This window comes from Aythya marila, assembly GCF_965140915.1.
Source record: "Aythya marila genome assembly, contig: HAP1_HAP1_SCAFFOLD_174, whole genome shotgun sequence".
NCBI lineage: Eukaryota > Metazoa > Chordata > Aves > Anseriformes > Anatidae > Aythya > Aythya marila.
The window spans coordinates 264,586-280,831 of NW_028136870.1; the positions used below are offsets into that span (position 1 = coordinate 264,586).

General features: G+C 44.3%; 1 pseudogene across 1 annotated transcript; it reads left to right on the forward strand.

Moving 5' to 3' along the window:
• The first annotated feature begins 907 nt into the window (after positions 1–907).
• LOC309891395 (very low-density lipoprotein receptor-like) lies at positions 908–3,172 on the forward strand (annotated as a pseudogene). The gene is made up of 2 exons: positions 908–2,130; positions 3,100–3,172. The product of its transcript is annotated as a very low-density lipoprotein receptor-like (transcript).
• Positions 3,173–16,246: the final 13,074 nt, after the last annotated feature.

Here is a 16,246-nt window from a genome sequence, read left to right on the forward strand (position 1 = left end):
GCGGCGTTGGGACCAGCGGCGCCGGGCGCCGGGACATCGGCGCGGCGCCGGGACCAGTGCCGCCGGGGACCAGCGGCGCCGCGACATCACAGCGCCGAGACTGAGACATCGGAGCGGCGCGGGACATCGGAGTGGACATCGGAGCGGACATCGGACCGGCGCTGCACCTGACCAGACACCGAGCCGCAAACACTGTACAAAGGACTCACGGTAAGACACGGGGAAAGGAAACCGTGGGGAGCGTGGGAAAAGATCCGCGGGGAAGCGCGGGAAACGGAACCGCGCAGGGACGCGGGAAAAGGAGCCGCGGAAAACGCGGGACATTGAAATAATCGCGGTGCGATGCGGGACATCCGAGATGGAGTTGCTACGGGAGACCAGAGGCGTCAGTGGACAACGGTAGTCGACTCTCACCGTGTGGCGAGTCGGCACAGAGCAGAGGGACGGACATCAGGACCCTGCAGCCTGTCTGACGTAACCATGGAGGCAGCAGCGGCTGTGCTGCTTCTCTCTAGCATTCCTTTTCTAAGAGGTTTACCTTGCAATGCAAAAAAGACTATTCGTCCCCAGATCGGTGTTATAACTATGTTTCTGGATAACATTCCGTGGGGTTGCCACATTCTACAGACTATTAATGACGATTTAGCTCTATTGCAGGGCAGGAGAGCAGAGACGCAGATTACACCGCCAAATGACCACCGTCAGTCAGGCTCGTTCACAAACAGCTTCTAGGGTTGCAGCTGGCACGGCCTGCAGCCGTATAGCAGACGTTACACTCTCTTTCCTAACTAGTAATCATGTGTCTCATCCATTTGTGGTGAATGGTCAGTGGCAAAAAGAAAAGGGGGAGAGTAAGGGGCGACAAAGACGGAAACGGTGCCAGGAGGATGCCACTGACACTAACAGCATGGGTAATAGGAGCAGTATAAGTGACACAGGTGCAGGGCGGCGGTGGGTGCTGCCGCGCTGCGGGGCACTCTGCCTGCTGCTCACCCTCGCCGGCCTGTGCACTGCTGCCGACGGTGCTAGAGCAAAATGTGAAGACTGCTTAGATGGCAGTGATGAGAGTGCTTGTGTGAAGAAGACGTGTGCTGAATCTGACTTTGTGTGCAACAGTGGTCGGTGTGTGCCAAATAGATGGCAGTGTGATGGGGATCCGGACTGTGAAAATGGGTCTGATGAGAGTGCTGAGCTGTGTCATATGAGAACATGCCGGGTAAATGAAATCAGCTGTGGTCCTCAGTCAACCCAGTGTATCCCAGTGTCCTGGAAATGTGATGGTGAAAAGGACTGCGACAGTGGAGAAGATGAAGAGAATTGTGGCATTGTGACTTGTAGTGCAGCAGAATTCACATGCAGTAGTGGGCAATGTATTTCCAAAAGCTTTGTCTGCAATGTTCAAGATGACTGCAGTGATGGTAGCGATGAGCTGGAGTGTGCACCTCCTACCTGTGGTGTTCGTGAGTTTCAGTGCAAGAGTTCTACCTGCATCCCTATCAGCTGGGTGTGTGTTGATGATGCTGACTGCTCCGACCACTCGGATGAATCTTTGGAGCAGTGTGGCCGCCAGCCTGCACCTCCAGTGAAGTGTTCTACGAGTGAGGTGCAGTGCGGCTCAGGTGAATGTATCCACAAGAAGTGGTGATGTGATGGAGATCCTGATTGCAAGGATGGAAGTGATGAAATTAACTGCCCTTCTCGGACCTGCAGGCCAGACCATTTCAGATGTGAAGATGGGAACTGTGTCCATGGGAGTAGGCAGTGCAGTGGTGTGAGAGACTGTCTGGATGGCACTGATGAAGCAAACTGTAACAATGTTATTCAGTGCTCTGGACCTGGCAAATTCAAGTGCAGAAGTGGAGAATGCATAGATATCAATAAAGTGTGTAACCAGCAGAGAGACTGCAAGGACTGGGTTGATGAGCCCCTGAAGGAATGCATCATAAATGAATGTGACTGTCCAGCTGGGTTTGAGTTTGTAGACAAGAGAAACTGTGGAGACATTGATGAATGCCAAAACCCTGGTAGCTGTAGTCAAATCTGTATCAACCTGAAAGGTGGCTACAAATGTGAATGTAGCCATGGCTATCAGATGGATCCTGCTACAGGAACCTGGAAAGGGCCATACGGGTACAGAAATACAAATAACACCTGTGATTACAATGACACTGCTAAGCAGGGTTTAGGGGTTTATAGCATGGAGACAAGCGGTAACAACTACAGTGTTTGGAACAATTGTACAGCTTTGGCCTTACCTCCTGATGCTTTTCTGATTTGTGGTGATAGGGCCTGGCAAGGTATTGCTGCAAATGCTATCAGATGTCCATGTTACTTAGATAAACTCATTGTATTTGCTCCTAGCTTGTTACAGTTGCGTGAGATCACCAGACATAAATGGGCATTGCTTGCACCGGATTGCAATGATAATGTTGAATTGTGTGGGGTTGCAGCTAGAGCGGCATTGGCAATTTTAGTGCCTGGAGTGGCATCTGCAGCCGCACGTAACAACTGCTTGGCTGTGGGGATCGGCTGTGGTGTGGACGCCCCTAGGTGCACCCTGAGCGTTTTGTTCGGAGGGGACTCCACTCTCAGCTGCTCACCGCAGGAGCAGACAAAGATCTCCTGAAGCTGCAGACAAACAGTATGTTTTCAGCTGCTGGAGGGATACTAACTGGAGTGTTAATAATTGTGTGTGTTATTCTTAAATGTCCAGGTATTTTGTGTTGAAAGTATTTGTGTAAGAGTAAGGTTTTAAAACAAAGTGTTGCAAGTCATTTCACGAGGAACACAATGAGAGAAAATACTTGTTTGTTTGCTTATCATTCTAAATTATGTTCTTGTGGTATGATTGAGAGTGAGATGTGCCAGAGGCCTCTGGGTGTGCGATTGTGCTCTGTATGTGTGATTGTGCTGTGTACTGTGTGAATGAGAGCGCGCTTTTGCCACAGTGCAGGTTATTGCCTTAGTGCAGGTTTGCCATAGTGCAGGTTATTGCCTTAGTGCAGGTTTGCCACAGTGCAGGTTATTGCCTTAGTGCAGGTTATTGCCATAGTGCAGGATTCCGGAATATGGCCCTAGTACAGGTTATCATTGCCATAGTGCAGGATTCCGGGATATTGCCATAGTACAGGTTATTATTGCCATAGTGCAGGATTCTGGGATATTGCCATAGTGCAAGCCAAAAGCATAGGAAATTGGTGCCGGCAAAAAATCATAGAGAAATGGATTTATTACAGCGCTTTTTAGAAAAAACGGGGAATCAATTGTAAGCAACTAGCAGAACGAGTTGCGATCGGTCGAGCAAAATCAAGTTTCACTAGTACGGAGTCATTGTTTGAAGTAGCCACTTGGAGAAATTTAAGGGAATGTACTGTTTAGACCTTTTCAACTCACAAATTCATTACTTTCCTGAAAGAGCACATGAGAAAGAGTCAATATGGTATCAATCCTTTCAATCAATGGTTCACTGATTTGTTTGAAACAATGCATAGATGGTTACTGGGATTAGTCAAAGGGGGATTAAGGATTCTGTTCATTGTGGTGTCAATCATCATTACACATAGTATTATGTTAAATGTGGTTAAAGGGTTACTTGCAAAATGTTATAGGGATTTTGAAGTGGTGCCGGGAACAGGTACCCAGTGGATCACTGCAAAGTGGACTGAAGCAGTTTTAGAATCTGCACACGCTGAAGACGACCATGAAGAGGTTCCTGATAATCATTCTGACAATGACGTGGGCTGTGACACCCTTTGATCACCATCAAGTGATTAGGTTTAAGTGTGTTACTATTAGATTGTGTTACCATTAAGTGCTTACAGTAATTGTAGTGTTATTAGGATTAAGTTATATAGTTGTGTTATGTTATGTATTTGACACCTACTGTAAAACCAAGTACTGCCTGTACTAAAAGAAAACGGGGGAATTGTTGGGAATTGGCATAATTGTTCGATCTAAGCTTGCTTTAAGCAACCAGGGTAGGCCTTAGAAATCTCAGGGCCTGCTGTAGCTGAGCAAACCAGGCTGCCAGAGTAACTGTGAGAAGCTCCCACGGCAATGACTCCCACATCACCCAATTAAGGAACTCAGAAAATATTGTTATCAGCAGCTGGCCTCAAGGACTAGGCCTACGTGGCCGTTAAGCACAAAGGGGGTTGTTTTCCTAACTTCTAATCAAAAGGGGGGTTCTTTTCTTGCAGGTGGGGTTGTTTTCTTGTAGCTGTTTGTCTGAGTGCTTTTGACCAATAATCTTGTGTGAAACACTGTCCACCCCTGTAAAATTCACTATAAAAGTTGGACTATTCGGGCAATAAAATGGTGAAGCATGATCTGACTCTGCTGGTGTCTGTCGTGCTTTCGTCCGTGCTTCGCAACAAAGGTCCATCTGGAATTGTGTTGTCTATTTCGGTTTTCTGACTCATGGAGTATGGTATTTAACTTTGGTTATTGTTACTGTGATTTTGGCTATTTTTCTGGTGGTAATAGTAGGTTCGTGGCATTGTTATAAGAGAGATATCGTTACGGTGTTACACAGTTTGGTTTTCTGACTTATCGCATGTGGAATTTGACTCTGACTATTGTTATTGTGATTTTGGCAATATTGCTGGTAATAGTAATTTTGTGACATTGCTACTGAAAGATATTGCGTGCCTGTATTTTTGTGAGTGATACGTTTTGTGATATGCTTTTGTAAGTAACATGTGTATTCTGAAAGTGTAAACTGGAAAATGGGGGGGCAAACAAGCAGTGAAATTTTAAAGAAAAGTGTGTTAGGATGTGTTTTAAGTCACTGGAAGGATATTGGAGGATCTGCCGGTGGAAGTGTGAACAGGAAAACATTGATAAAATATCGTAATCAGTGGTGGCCGCTTTATAAGCTGGAATGTGGAGAAAAGTGGCCCCTAAATGGAACTTTAAACTATAATATTTTGCTACAGTTAATGTTGTTTTTTGAGAAGCAGAACAGGATGAAATGTTGTATACTGATGTTTCAGCATCTTGGTGGGAAAAGGTACAGAATTAAGTTGGCCCCTGACTGAGCCTTTGATGATGGCATTAGAGAAGTACAGGCTGGAGAAAGATAAAGGAAGTGTTAAAAGGGTTGTTGAAAGTGTTAAAGGTGTTTGAAGTTGAATGAGCAGGGAAAGAGGATGTAGGAATGATAATAGTTCTGCCTCTGCCCGAGGCAGAGATCTTAAAATCATGGGTGTTAGCCCTTTAGGGCAAAGGGACCATGATGGGTCCGAGAGAGTTGTCACAGAAACAGAAAACCAGTTAACTCTTAAAACAACCTGAGTTCATGTGCGAGCTCAGATTGCCGATGGGACCGCTCAGGGAACTGTGGACAATTGCATTCCCCTGACCGACCCCCACTAAGACCCGAATCATCCTGAAAATTATGAACGGTTAAGTAAATACTAAAATCTGGATGAAATGGGAATTGAGAATATGCTTCCAACAAGGTCTAAAAGAAACCCCTATGGAATTTTTGGACCAACTCTGAAATGTAATGAAAATAAATAAATAAATAAATAAATAAATAAATAAAACAAAACGGTTTGGACCTGGCTTCGGAGGACAAATTGACTAGCCTTTTCCTAGGATAATAGACCCCTGATTTCAACAGGAATAACAGGGACCTGGGGAATCTACCCTAGTACCTCCGCTGGTTATAATGAAGCTAGGGGAGGAATGGAAGTGAAATTTCTTATTGATATGGGGCAACGTATTCAGTTCTAAATCAAGCATTAATGCCTTCACAGAATTATTATGTTAGGGTAAAAGATGTGTCGTGGTTTAACCTGGCCGGCAGCTAAACACCACGCAGCTGTTCGCTCACCCTCCCCCTCCCTCTCTGGGACGGGGGAGAGAAATGGAAAGTGAAGCCTGTGAGTTGAGATAAAGACAGTTTAATAAGACAAAATAATAATAATAATAATAATAATATGATGATGATGATGATGATGATGATAATAGTACTACTACTAATAATGTGTACAAACAAGTGATGCACAATGCAATTGCTCACCACCCGCTGACCGATGCCCAGCCTAACCCCGAGCAGTCCGGCCCCCGGCTAGCCACCCCTATATATTGTTTAGCATGACGTCAGATGGCATGGAATACCCCTTTGGCTAGTTTGGGTCACCTGTCCTGGGTCTGTCCCCTCTCAGCTCTTACTGCACCCCCAGCCTGCCCACTGGCAGGACAGAACAAGAAGCTGAGATGTCCTTGGCTTGGTATAAGCACTGCTCTGCAACAATTAAAACATCAGGGTGTTATCAGCACTCTTCTCATCCTAAGCCAAAACATAGCATTCTACCAGCTACTAGGAAGAAAATTAACTCTGTTCTAACTGAAACCAGGACAAGGTGTAACCGAAAAGGCTTATTTTTGTGAACCTTTGAAGTACAAGTTAGGGAAACAATGGGGCATACACAGATTTTTATCTATGCCTAGCTCCTCATGGGCACTCTTAGGTAGAGATTTATTAGAGCAAGTAGGAGCAGAAATTGTCTTCGAAAAAGGGAAAATGGAATTAAGAATAGGAGAAGAACAACTAACAAATGTGTTAAGTTTGGCACTAATACAAACTGACCCTAAAAGTGAAATACCTTTAGAGATCACAGATCAAGTATGTCCAGGAGTTTGGGCTACCGAAGTCCCTGGAAGAGCTAAAAATGTGACCTTAATAATTATTAAATTAAAGCCAGGACAGAAACCCGTTAAGGTTAAGTAATATCCTTTGAGGATAGAAGATAGGAAAGGAATTAAAGAGATAATTAATAAATTTTTACAGTATGGATTATTGATTGAATGCGAATCAGAATACAATACACCCATATCGCCAATTAAAAAGGCAGATGAAAAAGCTATAGGCTAGTTCAGGATTTGAGGGCCATAAATAAAATCACTGAGGATATACATCCAGTAGTGGCAAACCCTTATACTTTGCTGACTAAATTAAAGAATAGTCAAGTCTGGTTTACCGTACTGGATTTAAAAGACGCCTTCTTCTGCCTAGGCTTAGCCACAGAAAGCCAAAACCTATTTGCCTTTGAATGGGAAAATCCCGATTCAGGCAGAAGGACGCAGCTTACGTGGACATTACTACCTCAAGGATTCAAGAATAGCCCCACTATTTTTGGAAACCAATTAGCAAGGGAACTCGAAACATGGATGCCTCCGGACACTGAAGGTGCTTTGTTACAATATGTACATGATCTCTTAATAGCTACTGAGACTAAAGGGAGTTGTATTCAATGGACTATAAGTCGTCTTAATTTTCTGGGTTTAAATGGATATCAAGTCTCTTGACAGAAAGTCCAGCTGGCTCAACAAAGTGTGACCTATCTGGGATTTGAAATTTCGGAAGGACAACGAGAACTAGGAACTGAACATAAGGAAGTCATTTGCCAGACTCCAGAACCTCAAATGGTAAAGGAGCTACAAACATTTTTATGAATGACAGGTTGGTGTCGCCTTTGGATTTATAATTATGGACTATTGGTAAAGCCTCTATGTGAATTGATAAAGATTAACCAGTCAAAGTTAGTCTGGACTGGAGAAGCACAAAAAGTCTTTAAACAACTTAAACAAGAATTGATGATTTTGAAATATCAAGCAATATTGGTAGAACAGGACAACGTGGAAATTGTGATAACTAATATTGTGAATCTAGCCTCTTTTCTTAGTGATGCTCCGGCACAGCCTGTGATTCACGATTGTTTAGAAACTATAGAGACTGTGTATTCCAGCTGACCAGACCTTAAGGAGGAGCCCATGGAAGATGCGGAAGAAACTTGGTTCACGGATGGGAGCAGTTTTGTTATGCAAAGACAACGTAAAGCTGGATATGCTATAACAACTACTCAGCAGGTAATCGAGTCTAAGCCTTTACCCCCTGGAACATCAGCTCAAAAGGCAGAGATAGTTGCTCTCACGAGAGCATTGGAACTGGCAGCGGGAAAAAGGGTAAATATTTGGACAGATTCTAAATATACATTCGGCGTGGTACATGCTCATGGAGCAATTTGGAAAGAACATGGATTGCTGACCGCTCAGTGAAAACACAAAGTATGCTGAAGAAATTTTAAAATTGTTAGAGGCTGTAAAACAACCAGAAAAGGTAGCTATCATGCATTGTCAGGGACACCAAAAGGGGAACACCGATTTTGAAATTGGAAATCGATTGGCAGAGGCTAAGCAGGCAGCTGAAATAACTGAGGTGAAGGCATTGTCTTTGATACCAGACGGTAAAATCCAAACTATATCCAAATTATACAAAAGAAGACTTAAAATTAATTGAAGATTTGAAAGGTAAAATGAAACCAGATGGATGAGTATATTTAAAAGATAACCACATAGTAATACCCTCTAGTTTGACATGGCCCATAGTTCTTACAGAACACAATAAAACGCATTGGGGAGCTGGCACACTGCATAAGAGCCTGCGTCAGACATTAGTGGGACGATATGATAAAACAAGTAACTCAACAATGTAGCATTTGCTTACACAATAACCCCAATACCAATAATAGAATAAAATTTGGAATAATCGGTAAAGGAAATTATTCGGGGCAACAGTGGCAAATTGATTTTTCAGAACTCCCTAGAAAAGGGGGGTATCATTATTACTGGTTCTGACTGACACGTTTTCAGGAAGGCCTGAAGCCTTTCCCTGTCGAACAAACAAAGCAAGAGAAGTGGTTAAAGTCTTGTTAAATGAAATAATACCATGCTTTGGGGTTCTAGTAGCAATGTCTTCTGATAGAGTTTCACATTTTTGTGCACAAGTGGTAGAACAGATAAGTAAGATTCTAAAGATAGATTGGCAACTGCATACTCCTTATAGACCACAGGCAAGTGGACAGGTAGAAAAAATGAACCATTTAATTAAACAATAAATAGCTAAAATTGGATAAGAAGCTAATTTGTCATGGCCTCAATCCCTCCCTTTAGCATTACTTGGAATTAGAGTTAAACCTAGAATAAAAGGGAATTTGAGTCCCTTCAAAATCTTATATGGAAGGCCATAGCAATTTCTATTTAGTGGAGAGGACCTAACGCAGTTAGGATCAGAATATTTATATGCTTATATAACTGAACTTCAGAAACAATTAAATAAAGTACATAAATTTGTTTTAGGGACCAGGGCTAGAGGGTTGGATCAACCAATCCACCCCTTTAAGCTCGGGAATTATATATATATATAAAGACTTTTTCAGGACAACCCCTACAGGAAAAATGGAAGGAAAGTGGATGGGACCATACCAAGTATTACTGACAACACACACCGCCATTAAGATTAAGAAGCAAGCAGCTTGGATCCACAATTCAAGGGTGAAGAAGGTCCCGGCGAGGATATAGACCACCACTCCAATTGGACCAACAAAATTACGGTTTTCCAGATCCTAATGATTGCAGGGGTGCGGTTCTCGGATTCGGGGTGGGCAACTTGGGATGAGAACTTACACCTGACCTTAATACAAACAATTTCTCAAGTAACTAATAAGACAAACTGTTGGGTATGCACCCATCTGCCACAGCATGGGAATAAGGGTGTATCGTTAATCGGGATTCCGTTGCCTGCAAACTTATCTTGGACTAATTTGTGGGAAAACACATCTTGGGGTCGAAAATATGAAGAAGTTTTGGAACTAGAAGTTAGTAGCTTCGTGCCGTTGGAATCTTACTATGTATGTGTACAAAGGTGTAACCCGCCTAAGGGTATGGGAAAACAGGATTGTATAAATACAGGTACTACTTATGTGGGGAATCAGACATCTTGTAATCGAAAAATTGATATTAGTACAACTAGCAGTTGGGCAAATTCAACCAGCTGGCCAGTACCAGAAGGAAAAGGGTGGTATTGGCTATGCAATGATACAGCCTGTAAGGTCTTGCCCGAGAATTGGAAGGGAACTTGCACTCTAGGAGCGGTAGTCCCCAATATGGCAGTACACGATGTAGTGCCTCGAGCCTACTTGAGAAATCATATGCGGAGAATCAGACAAAAAATTAACAATCCATTGATAGAGAGACACACCGCTTTTCATAGTTTTGTTTGATGGTTTATCCCATGGTTAGGAGTGAGTGAATTGGAAAAGGCAATAGTTAATATTTCTGCAATTATAGAGAAGTTAGAAAACAAAACTCTGGATGCTATAAAGGCTCAACAAGAAGAGATATCTAGTTTATCACAGGTAGTATTACAAAATCGGATGGCCCTAGACTTGTTACTGGCCGCTCAAGGGGGAGTCTGTACAGTAATAAACACAAGTTGTTGTGTGTATGTAGATCAGAGTGGAAGGATCTCTACCGACCTGGAAGAAATATGGAAGCAGACAAGGGTCCTACATGATATCAGTAAAGATGATCTTTTGTGGAGTTTTAGTGAAATATGGAATAAGTTAACCTCCTGGTTGCCCAATTTTCAATGGTTGAAACAAGTGTTCATTGCTCTAATCGCATTAGTAGTATTAGGAATATTTGTGTGCATGTTGTTTAGATGCCTGCTTTGTTGTGTTACTGTAAATAATGAAAGTATCTGATGCAAAAGAATTTGCATGGGAAAAGAAAAGGGGGGATTGATTAAGGAGGTATTGGGGAGGCATTGGGGAGGCAAGGAGAATCCCCAGACATGGACTGTATATCTCGAAACAAGACACTGAAACTCATGATAAGGAAGCGGCAGACGGACAGAGAAACAAACGTAAGGACTATAAATCTCAAAACTGGACATTGGAATTCATTATAAACGGAAGAATTGGCAACAACCAGCTCTCGCAATTAAGAAACATGCCAATTCAGCAGATTCCTGACCAAAGGTGAAAAGTACACTGTGAGGAAGACTCGGGGTCTTCCTCCCAAAGACCCCTGCCCACGTCCCAAAGACCCCTGCCCACAATTCTTGGAAGGCTCTACGCAGGCGCAAGGTGCCAAAAGGCTAATTAGCATGAGAAGCGAGGGAAGGCGGGGATAGGTAATGCATATGTATAGGTGCTTGTAGAATATTGATAGATTGATTGTATAAATTCAAGACTGCTTTCCGCTTTAGGTATGCACGATAGGTGGAGAGATCCCCCGTGCATCCAGCGCTGCAATAAAGAATATACCACTTAAAGGAATTTCGGCTTCGATCTTTGAATCATAAATATTTATGTAAACTCAAAAGAACCTTTTAGTTTGGAAGAAAGTGAATATGCACATTTGTGGATCAGCTCGGAAACTCGAGCCAATTTATATCCTCTAAAAGAAAAAGGAGGGGATGGGAGGCACAAGAAAAACCGAGAATTAGAGATCCCAGCCCCACTGCCTCCCTATATTCCACCACCCCCACCTGCAGCCCCTCTGACTCCCGGGCTTCTTTATCTGCAACCCCAGGGAGATGCCAATAACAACTCTGACTCTAGCGCTCAGGGACCAGTGACTAGGAATATGTGGCAGTCCCCATTAACTCCGGGGACGTCTGAGATTTTAAGAAAGAGACAGGAGGAGGGTAAGCGAGCTTTAATGGCAACTGGCATAATGTTTGCAGCTGCTGAGGAATAATTCTAACTGGAATAATAACTGCACATTGTATATTGTATATATAAAAGCCCGGGCATTTTTGTTAAAGTGTTCTTTTATACATATGTTAATATGTTAATATGTAAATATAAGAACTGCCATTGAGGTGTATGTCTAAGGGAACGAAATTTGCCCAGGCATATTATCGGCTCATCAGGTTTAAATGTCCCCAGTGTAATTGTCTACAGGCAGTTAATTTACAGTGGTTTGATTTTACTTGTGTATCTGTATATTGTGGATTTTGGAGGGATTGGGATTGACGAGTAAAGAGCTTCTAGGAAAACGGTGGAATATTAACCACTGTAGATTACAATAGGAAAAGTTCAAAGCAAAGAAATCCCGAGGAAAAGCCTCCTAGGATGTATACTAACACATTGGAGGGATATAGTGGGCTGAGAGGGTACAGAGAGTAAAAGAGCCCTTATCAAATATTGTAATCAGTGGTGGCCACTTTATAAACTAGAGGATGGAGCGGAGTGGCCCCTAAATGGAACTACTAATTATAAAACCATATTACAGTCAATGTTGTTTTGTGGAAAGAAGGAAAACAGGATGAAATGTTATATATTGATGTTGTTTCAGCATCTTGGAGGGAAAAGGTACGGAATTAAGTTGGCCCCTGACTGAGCCTTTGATGTCGGCATTAGAAAAGCAAAGGCTAGAGAAAGATAAAGGAAGTGTTAAAAGGTTTGTTGAAAGTGTTAATGGTATTCGAAGTTGAATGAGCAGGGAAAGGTGATGTAGGCGTTATCTAAGTAACAGTCTAGAAGTTTTGGTATATTTGCATAGTTGTTGTGGTGTTTGTTCAGTTTCCCAAGCATCGGGGAGGGGGGAACAGCCTGCTCCACCAGGGGCCTCCCCAGCGGCCGCAGGGGGGCTTCGGCTCCAGCGCCTGGAGCGCCTCCTCCTCCTCCTTCTGCACTGACTTTGGTGTCTGCGGGGGGGTTTCTCGCTCTCCCAACTGCTGTTGAGCAGCAGGTTTTTGTTTCTTTCTTTGTTTGTTTGTTTTCATGGATGTGCTCTCACAGAGGCACGGACTGTGTTGCTATGGCTTGGCTCTGGGCAGCAGTGGGCCCCTTTAGGGCCAGATGAAGTTGTCCCTTATCTACCACGGGGAGGTTTCTGTTTGTTGTTGTTGTTGTTGTTGTTTTTCACGGGGGCTGCCACTGCAGTTTCCCACCCCCACACCCCTCACACCCCCCAAACCTTGCCATCAAACCCAATACACTGGAGCAGCTAAATCATTACTGACTTGTAAAGTATCAGCGATTAAATTAACTAATGAAACCTTAAATGTGATGGGGGTAGAAGGGACTGGGATAACAGTGCCACTTCTGGGGGATACCAAGCTGAGACTAGGGGATAAAATGATCACTGGGGGATAAAATGATCACTTGGATACATTGTATGTATCCAAGGCGGAGACTAACTTGTTGGGAAGGGATTTGATGATTAAATTGGGCATTCAACTAGTAAATTGTTAGACTGGAATAACAGTGTTATTAATGGAGTGCTCTCTGGCCCTGAGAGCAAACGTACATGTATATTCACCTCTGACTGGAAAGACCCTGAAATGGGGGCGGAAGCAACAATATAGGTGGACAATTCTACCTCAGGGGTTTACAGGGCCACCTATCTATTTGGGTAAATTCTAAAAAAGATTTTGGAGCAATTACAACCTCCCAAGGAGGTATTAATGTTACAAATATGTGGATCATTTTAAGGAAAATCGATACTCCCTGATGGGAGAGAAATGCTGAATAAAGTGATAATGAGGCAAATATTAACTGTTTTACATCAGAAGAGTCATTGGGAGGTGCAAGCAATGTGTGATGTTGTTCTAAGAAAGCATGTCTGTATAGGAATATATACTTTAGGGAAGCACACATGCAGAGGATGTACTATATGTCAAAGGGTAAATAAAATGGTCTTCTGTAACCTATCTAGAGGGGGACAGGAGCCAGGGCTTTGACCTTTCCAAAGTACACAGGTAGACTTTACTGAGTTACTTGTTTGTCCTAATTGACCACCTGACTGAATGGGTGTAAAGCTTTACTGCAAGGATTAAAGCAGGCCTTAGAGATTGAGTGGGATTTTCACAGCCCTTGGCACCCCTCCTCTTCTGGAAAGGTAGAGCGAATGAATGGTGAAATTAAGAAACAACTAACAAAACTTGTGCTGGAAACTAAGGCTTCTTGGGTAAAATGCTTACCTCTTGCACTGTTAAACATATGGACACAGCCCAGAACTGATATAGGAATTTCTCCTTTTGAGATGCTATATGGTATGCCCTATGACTCGGAATTGCCACTTGATCACTCTCAGTTCTAATTAAGACTTGGAAAGAGACTTTTTAAACACCACTATGGGGAAGGCCCCTATGTTGTTTTGCTTACCACAGAAACGGCTATTCGAACTGCGGAGAAAGGATGGACGCATGCCAGCCGTGTGAAAGGACCAGTCCGGGAAAGTAAATGGGAGGCAGCTCCAGGCCCTGACGACTTGAAGCTGACACTAAGACGGACTCAGTAAGTGTTGTATATTATCTGTGTATCGTGGGAAGGGGAGGAGGCCCTGTTTCGAAGGCTCCCTAGTAGGTTCCCCTGAAAAACACTGCTGCTGCCAAGAAGAACCGATACCTTGTAGTTTGCTGCAACCGAACTGACAAGCGAGGCAGAGAAGTGAAAACGGTGGGGGACTGAGGGGCCGACAATTTAGATGGGCTCCGACCACCTCCTACGATACATGGGAGTCAGTATCATCGTTTTGGTCAGCTATGGGTCTGCGCATCCCCACCAGCCTTTTAAATGGAGCTTGATCAGATGGGAGGATCAATTCGTCATCCAGCAAACAACGACAGCGGGTGCTCCCAGTTCCGCATCACATTATGTGACCTGGTGTCAGTGCAACCGTGCTTTAACCAATCAGGATTTTATTTCTGCCCAAGTTCTAACCCGGGAAAGGGGTACTGTAAATGCCCGAACGCATATTATTGTGCATACTGGGGGTGTGAAACCATTGCTACGGACTGGACACTCGGGGCTGGTCGGAATAAATTCTTACAAGTGGGATATGGGCCGCAAGGTTGTAACTGACAAGTGGATCCCCGTTACAGGTGGCAAGGGCATGGTATAGGGTATACAGGAACCTTCCACGGAAATAAAGAAATTTGCAAGGTTCTATATATATAAATATAACAAACTTGGATGATACTAGCTGGGTACTAGGAAAAATGTCAGATTTTACGAACACGGAACAGATAGGGGAGGACTCATACTAATAAAAAGGAGGATGCTGATAGGCAGTAGGACCAAATGAGGTATTGTCAGAAAGCGTCCAGGGAATCCAGCCTGCGGAAAATACTACAGTGCCAACCCTCAGCAGCCCTATGAGCTCAGGTAAAGCCGAGAATGATAACATAGCTGAGAATAACATATGGGGGGGTCATGAATGCCAGCTACCAATTATTAAACAAAACAAACCCAAATGTAACAAAACACTGTTGATTATGCTTTACTATAAGACCTTCATATTATGATGCTATTGGGGATCCTGGAGAGCCCACCCGCACAAACGAAAACAACCCTCTACAATGCAGTAGGGGAAAAGACATAAGGGTAACACTAACACAAGTCACTGGAGGTGGTAGGTGTGTGGGCACAGTTCCTAGTGGGAAGTGTCACCTATGTAATATTGTTGGGAATTGGCATAATTGTTCGATCTAAGCTTGCTTTAAGCAACCAGGGTAGGCCTTAGAAATCTCAGGGCCTGCTGTAGCTGAGCAAACCAGGCTGCCAGAGTAACTGTGAGAAGCTCCCACGGCAATGACTCCCACATCACCCAATTAAGGAACTCAGAAAATATTGTTATCAGCAGCTGGCCTCAAGGACTAGGCCTACATGGCCGTAAAGCACAAAGGGGGTTGTTTTCCTAACTTCTAATCAAAAGGGGGGTTCTTTTCTTGCAGGTGGTGTTATTTTCTTAACGGTTTGTCTGAGTGCTTTTGACCAATAATCTTGTGTGAAACACTGTCCACCCCTGTAAAATTCACTATAAAAGTTGGACTATTCGGGCAATAAAATGGTGAAGCATGATCTGACTCTGCTGGTGTCTGTCGTGCTTTCGTCCGTGCTTCGCAACAAATGGCACCCGAACAGGCTGAGACCTGAACTGGACCTGAACAGGACATCGCAGCGGGAGACCTGAACAGGGCCTGAACAGGACATCGCAGCGGGACAGACATCGCACCGGAGCAGGACATCGCAGCACCGGAGCAGACATCGCAGCCGAGCACGGACATCGCAGCGGCGCCGGGGCGAACATCGCAGCGCAGCGGGACACCAGCGCAGCGGGACACCAGCGGCGCCGGCACATCTGAACGCAGGTAGAGCAGGAGACCAGCGGCGTTGGGACCAGCGGCGCCGGGCGCCGGGACATCGGCGCGGCGCCGGGACCAGTGCCGCCGGGGACCAGCGGCGCCGCGACATCACAGCGCCGAGACTGAGACATCGGAGCGGCGCGGGACATCGGAGTGGACATCGGAGCGGACATCGGACCGGCGCTGCACCTGACCAGACACCGAGCCGCAAACACTGTACAAAGGACTCACGGTAAGACACGGGGAAAGGAAACCGTGGGGAGCGTGGGAAAAGATCCGCGGGGAAGCGCGGGAAAC